We start from the raw sequence: 6,568 nt of genomic DNA on the forward strand, positions 1-6,568 counted from the left end.
GATGATGTCAAGAACAAAGCCAAAGCAATTGTGGGGTCCCCTAGGGATAAGAGTCAGAATAGCATTGTTGATTGTGCTCATTACACTTGGCACCTTTCTGGTTGGATGGGGAGTACAATATCAAGTAAGACATGGATCCATTAGTTCACTCATAGATAAAGCCCACATCACTAACAAAACTCCAGCTGTGTTTAGGAGACTTTCACTTATCCCTAGAGCCAAAAGATCAGCTGAGCAACAAGAGGAGGAGTTAGAAATACTCGGTCCCAAAGGTGAGGCGATTACAATCAAGATGATTCACCCCCATATATGCAGTTCTTGTATCAAATGATGAGATGGGTTTAAGTGATTGGGATATGTAGGTGATGGGAATTTACAGATTAGGGGAATCTAAAAATACACTGGATCCATGTTTTAGTCTGTGCCAGAAACACCCCTGTTAAGTTTATGGACAACCAACCGGTGACCAGAGCACAATTATTGAAAATGATTACAGTAGAAACAGGCTACTAACCCACAAGTACAGCTTTGTACGTACAAACTCTATGAGCAAAATTCCCCAGCAGATTGTGGCGACATTGCAGATATGTTCAGTCACAAAAGTTACTTATGTTCTAAATAACAGTGAGATTTAAAGTAATGGAGAAAATATGGGGACGTTCTTTTATAGTGTGTGAAATATGTGGTGCTTGAAACATGTAGGTATTTTTAATTTATAGAAGAAAATGGTTTCCTGAAAGAGTTATTTGGAGTAGCCATGTTACAGTGGGTGGAAACAATGTTTAGGGATATGGCACAACCATTAGTAGACATTAATTGGGTTTAGATGACATTTAACATCTAAGACAGATAGTAAGATTAGGAAAATAGAGTGGAAAGGATTGGATATGTTTTACCTCAGTGTGTTAGAATTAACTATAGGTAATGCGGCCCGAGATCTCTCTCTCTCTCTGCCTGTCAGAATGCTACGACCCCATCTTCAGACAAATGACCTCACCACAGGAGACTCCTCCTCCTCCATCAAACAGACAGACAACCCGAGCTGAACCAACAACGACCTGAGGCATCCAGAACCATCTCCACCTGAGGCATCCAGAACCAAACCAGCATGCTGACAAAGAGGCAAACTCTCATCGGTCCCTCAAACAGGACATGAAGTTCCAAACTGAGCCGCGAGATTTGGCACAATAGCAGAGTGTGGGACATGAGAGCAGAATACACCACTCCATGCAACAGCGTAGAGACTGAAAAGGAGGAGATGAAATGCAAAGCAGTTGGGCCACTGAAAAGAAGAATTACAGCGGGAAGAAGTGCGGATGGACTGAGGAGAAGACAGGACGGAGGAGAAGACAGAACCAGAGGAGTTGGCATGGGCCAGCAGAACGTGAGGGGGTTGTGGCTTGACGACCAGAGGGGGAGAGAAGGAACACAGGAGTGAGTGAGTTTACACATAAACACACTTATTAGAAAATAATCCTAAAAACACACTGAGGGTAGAACATATTATTCAATCTTTTCATAATATAAACAAATTATTCTTATAGAGATTCTTATTCATGTGAGAATTTGGGGAAGATTTAATTTGTTACAATATACATAGCAGGCAAATCTTTATTTGAATGGAAAATGTTAAAGGTAGAGCTGGAACCAAGCCAAAGAAAGTATTCCAATCTAGAGTATTGGTTTCACCATTGTAGCATGCTTATTACCATAGGAGAACTGTTAAGGTGGAAACAACATTTGTTTGTCGTCCAAGATGTAGAGATTTAAAAAGACACTAGGCAAAGAGCGATTGAAGATTTTAATTTTGAAAAAAACTAGTATAATTGGGAGTAATACATACGGGGCTTTGGATCACTCATTTTAATGGTGCATATTTTCAACAACAAATATCGTTCAGGGAGAATGGGTTGCTCAACCCACCCTGCAGATGTTTTAAATCTTACTTGCAGCTTCAGAGGGAGCGCACGGCACCAGAGTATGAGTTTTAAAAGACAAGTGCCACCACCTCCTAATGCTCATCCATTTAATCAGTGATGACCTGACATTTAGAGATGTTATTTAAAAGGAGAAACATATCTGCCATGAGTGAAAATTCCTGAATTGAACTACAAACCATTAATGAAATGACTTCTGTTTTTAAAGTCCTTGTTAAAGCACCCAAGGTTCCACACACTGTTAAGGAGGTTAGCATAGTTATTTAAGTAGACCAGAAATGAAAATAAATTAGTATAATGAGTTATTGATATTCCACCGGTTTTCACACCATTTCAGGAACTTTATCACTGTATTAGAACAGACCACCCCAAAGCCAGTAGGGCTAAGAGACCAGTCCCAGGGGGAGTTTAGGCTCCAGGGTACAAGGATAGCATAGGGGCGCCCAGGGGAGGCCTAGATGTTGCACTAATTCCATGTCCTAAAATACCGATTGATTACAACGGCCTCTTCTAGAGAACATATTACTTTCATACCTTAAATGATATGAAAGGAGGGAGGGTACATTTCTCATGGGGGACAGTTACAAATGCTATTAGAACAAGACGACCCACCCCTGTATACAGATGAATGAAAATGATGAGTTAGTTTGAATGATGTTAAATTATATGGATGTTCAGAGACCAGGTTGTTCAATGAATGTCCAGCCAATGTGATTCTTTAAATGATGAAATCATGTGAAGAAGTGAGCAAAATAAAATGCTAAAATGGAGTGATCCATTTCAATTTATAATATACTATTCCAAGATGGTATATTTTTATTATTACATTACACTGGTCCAAGATAGTTTATTTCATTTTTATTATTTTTCACTGTTCTAATATGATGGATCCCATGTTTTATAAATCATTGCGATTCTGAAATGGGTCGTTTCTTTTCCCTTTGTAAAAACAAGTGCCTTAACACTGAGCGTGGTATGAGAACGGTTTCTGTGAAAGGAGGGAGGAAGAAATGTTCTGATACCAAGCCATTGCTGCTATTTTAAAGAGCCATATTGAATGTTAACACTAGAAGTTATGCACAAGGGAAAACTTTTATGTTTGAACACAGTCAAAGTATTTTTGTAAAATTGAGGCTATTCGAACCATTCCATTTTGATTGTATGTTTTTGATATGAGTTATGTACTATGCAGAGTTCAGATGAAGAACTCGTTTATTTCAGTATTATACACACCTTTTAGGTGTGTAAGGAGGGACTGTTAGAAATTAAAATCAATATTTTGATGGCATAATGTACCTTAAACATACCGTCAGTTTAAATGCTGTTTTATACTGAAAAACCAGAAGTTCTTGTGCGTCCAGTTGTTAAGCTTTTATTCTGAAAATCCTTCATGACGACATCCGGGACTACCGCCCATTAGTATCATTAAAGTGGCTATTGACGCCGTTAACATGTATTACATATAAAGTTATGAAAGAGATAAGGAGGAGAAAAGGCATGTGGAAGTAAGCAATGAATGTAAAATGTCGAAATCCTCTGTTTAACGCGATATCGGACACGAATGAACGAGAGGGGGAAGTCCCTTACGTCACTACAGCTCACAGAGAGGAGGAGCGAACAGCGAGCAAGCGGGAAGGACGAATGCTTGTACGCTCTCTTCTGCACGGCCGGCACCTGGAGAGGAAGCTGCAGACTTTCTCTCCAACGGACAAATATCCTGTTTGTGACTTTACCACGTTTTTTATTAATTAAAGTACCAATTTGAAAACATCTCAGAGACTCCATTTAGTCTCCTTTTTAAGCTTCTCTTTCCTGGACGCGAGAATAACCATCACAGTTAACAGTTGAAAGCAGTAATATTAAGTTCAACCTTATATTTTTGTATTTAAACTTCATATTATTGCTTTCAACTAACTAAATACAATTTTACAACAATTCAGTTTTTTCAGTGTAGCGGTGGACTGTCAACTGTTGGACTTAAATACAGATGTGTAAAAAATGTACTAGTTTAGATTCATTATAACTTTTTTGTAAGTTACTTTTATTTTGGGACTTTATGATTTTTTAAATATTTGTTTTGGGAAATAACACGTTTTTTTTCTCCAAAATATATTAGAATTCTACTTGGTATTAATGTAAGTGTTATAGTTATAACATGTACATTTAATTTGAATTAGTAAATAAGTTTAAGAGTCGTTTTCACTAAAAGGGTCCATTTGTTATATTTGTATTAGGGCTGTCAAACGATTAAATTTTTTTATCAGATTAATCACAGCTTTAAAATTAATTAATCATGATTAATCACCATTCGAACTATGTCCAAAATATGCCATTGATGTATATTGTTGTGGGAATGGAAAGATAAATGAAAGAAGGCGGATATATCCATTTAACATACAGTATCTATGTTTATTAAAACATTTTTCTGCGTGTCAAAATGAAAGACAACCCACACACCTATCAATCATCAAACCATGGGGTCTTAATTCATTACGTGTTGATTTCTATCAACGGGGGAGTACTTCAGGAAAGTCGACGGAGGGGGGGGAGGGCGGCGGCGGCTAGTGGAGTACTTCGTGACCACAGAGTGTGAACGTTGTGTTCAGCTGTTTTAGCGCAGTTCTCCAGTGAAGGGGGGGGGGGGGGGGAGTCTCCCTCCGCAGCCGGTTGGCGTAGTTTTGGCACAATTCCGTTGTACAGACCGACGTTAACAGCAGCCCTGTATGTGCACACGGAGACCGACTCTGTCGTCCGGTGATCTAACCGCCTTCTGGAAAAGCTTCACAAGTACGTCGGTACGCAAATGCGCTTTGTGACACAAGTGACGGTACGCATTTCAGATTACGCACATAACCTGCGTACCAGTTATGTGCACCCCGTACTACAGCAAAAGTATTCTCCGTCGGGACTTCCTGCAACAACACCACGCCGTTATCAAAGATGTTCTATTGAGAAGACGATCACTACGTGACAAAAGTTTTAAAAACCGTGGCTGCTGAAATCAATCTTACTAACAGCTGTCTGTGCAATTTACTCCGCACGAGTTGGCAGACTTTATTTCGCTTACTTTAACATCATTTTTCATGGTGGGGCTAAGCCATTTCTTGGTATGGGTGTAGCCTACCCCAGCCATACCCTGGCGCTGCCACTGGTGGCATGTATGGGGCGGGCCATTCTGCACATGCGTTAAATGCGTTAAATATTTTAACGCAATTAATTCAAAAAATTAATTACCGCCGTTAACGCGATAATTTTGACAGCACTACAATAAACAAATAAATCCAGAAGGCGGCAGAGTGTGACGCTGTGATTGGTCTAAATGTGGACGAATCACAAATCACAACAGACACATGAATTTATTTGACATAGCCTGCGATTTTTTGTTTTAGTTACTATCTAACATCAGATACATCGTAGCATAAAAGTTCACAGTTTATTTATAATTAAAAAAATGTTTTTTTTTTAAATGTTATAAATAATAAAAAAACGTGTATATTGGGGGAGGGCAGGAATGTCAAATGGGAGGGCCTGGCCCTCCCACGGCGCTGGGCATGGTTATCATGTCAATCATTAACTGTCAGCTCAATGCTTATGTAACCGGTCTGGTTTGACGCCACATGTGATCTCTGCGTTGTGTTATGTTGTGTAAATGAGAACGACTTCTTTCTTGCCAACCAGGATTTATTCTCTGTGCAAAACAGAATATAATAATTAAAGCAGGAAATGGCTTCATCAGCTTTCTAACTTCACACTTCTCCTCAGTGGGGCCTGAAGCTAACTCAGGAAAGTATACAGAGTTCTAAATAATACAATTAACAGATATACATCTATCCATGGTGGCAAACCAGTTTTTCCTTGTAAACCAATATACACAAATATAACCATTAATTTACACTTACATAACAAACAATACAATTTACAGTTACAAAATACAAAAAGAATACCCACATACCTGTGCAAAACAGAATATAATAATTAAAGCAGGAAATGGCTTCATCAGCTTTCTAACTTCACACCTTCAGTGGAAGAAAACACGCACATGTTAGGTTAGCATATAGCTAAACTTTAGAAAGCTCCCAAACACTGTTTGAAGCGCTGCACATTATATAAACTACAGTCACACACGGCAAAATATAGATATTAACTGCAAATAGGTTTGGCTTGTGTGAAGTGTAACATTAAACAATCTATTAACATATAAAATACAACATTTATGACACCACTCGTTCCACTTACTTCTCCTCAGTGGGGCCTGAAGCTAACTGAGGAAAGTAGCGCGAGTCTGCAGAAATGTGCCGGTGCCATGAGTACCAAAATAAAACGTACTTTTCAAAATAAAAGCATCTAAAAAATAAAGTGACAGTGACAAGTTTTACAAATAAAGTATGGACAATGATTTTACTGAAATATAAACAAGTGAAGTTATACATTGGTTACACTTAGTAAAAGTAGTATCTGTTGACAGCAGAGAGGAACCTGCTGGAGGATTTAAAACTACAGCACCAAGAAAAATTAATGCTCACTCGTAAATGAACTGCAGTGTATAGAATATACAGTAAGAGTCTTCACTCTATCTTTGGATACCATTTTTTTAAAGCAATAGAAAGATACCTCTGCCAAGGCTAAACTTG

The 6,568-nt window shown here is 38.5% G+C and overlaps 1 long non-coding RNA gene across 1 annotated transcript; it reads right to left on the bottom strand.

The window, feature by feature from the left end:
• Nucleotides 1-5,597: 5,597 nt before the first annotated feature.
• Nucleotides 5,598-6,367, bottom strand: LOC117550487. The gene is made up of 2 exons (XR_004569660.1): nt 6,174-6,367; nt 5,598-5,953 (listed from the first exon to the last, which is right to left on the bottom strand). It is a non-coding gene; the product is annotated as an uncharacterized LOC117550487 (long non-coding RNA).
• Nucleotides 6,368-6,568: the final 201 nt, after the last annotated feature.

This window comes from Gymnodraco acuticeps, unplaced genomic scaffold (assembly GCF_902827175.1).
Source record: "Gymnodraco acuticeps unplaced genomic scaffold, fGymAcu1.1, whole genome shotgun sequence".
Classification (NCBI taxonomy): Eukaryota; Metazoa; Chordata; class Actinopteri; order Perciformes; family Bathydraconidae; genus Gymnodraco; species Gymnodraco acuticeps.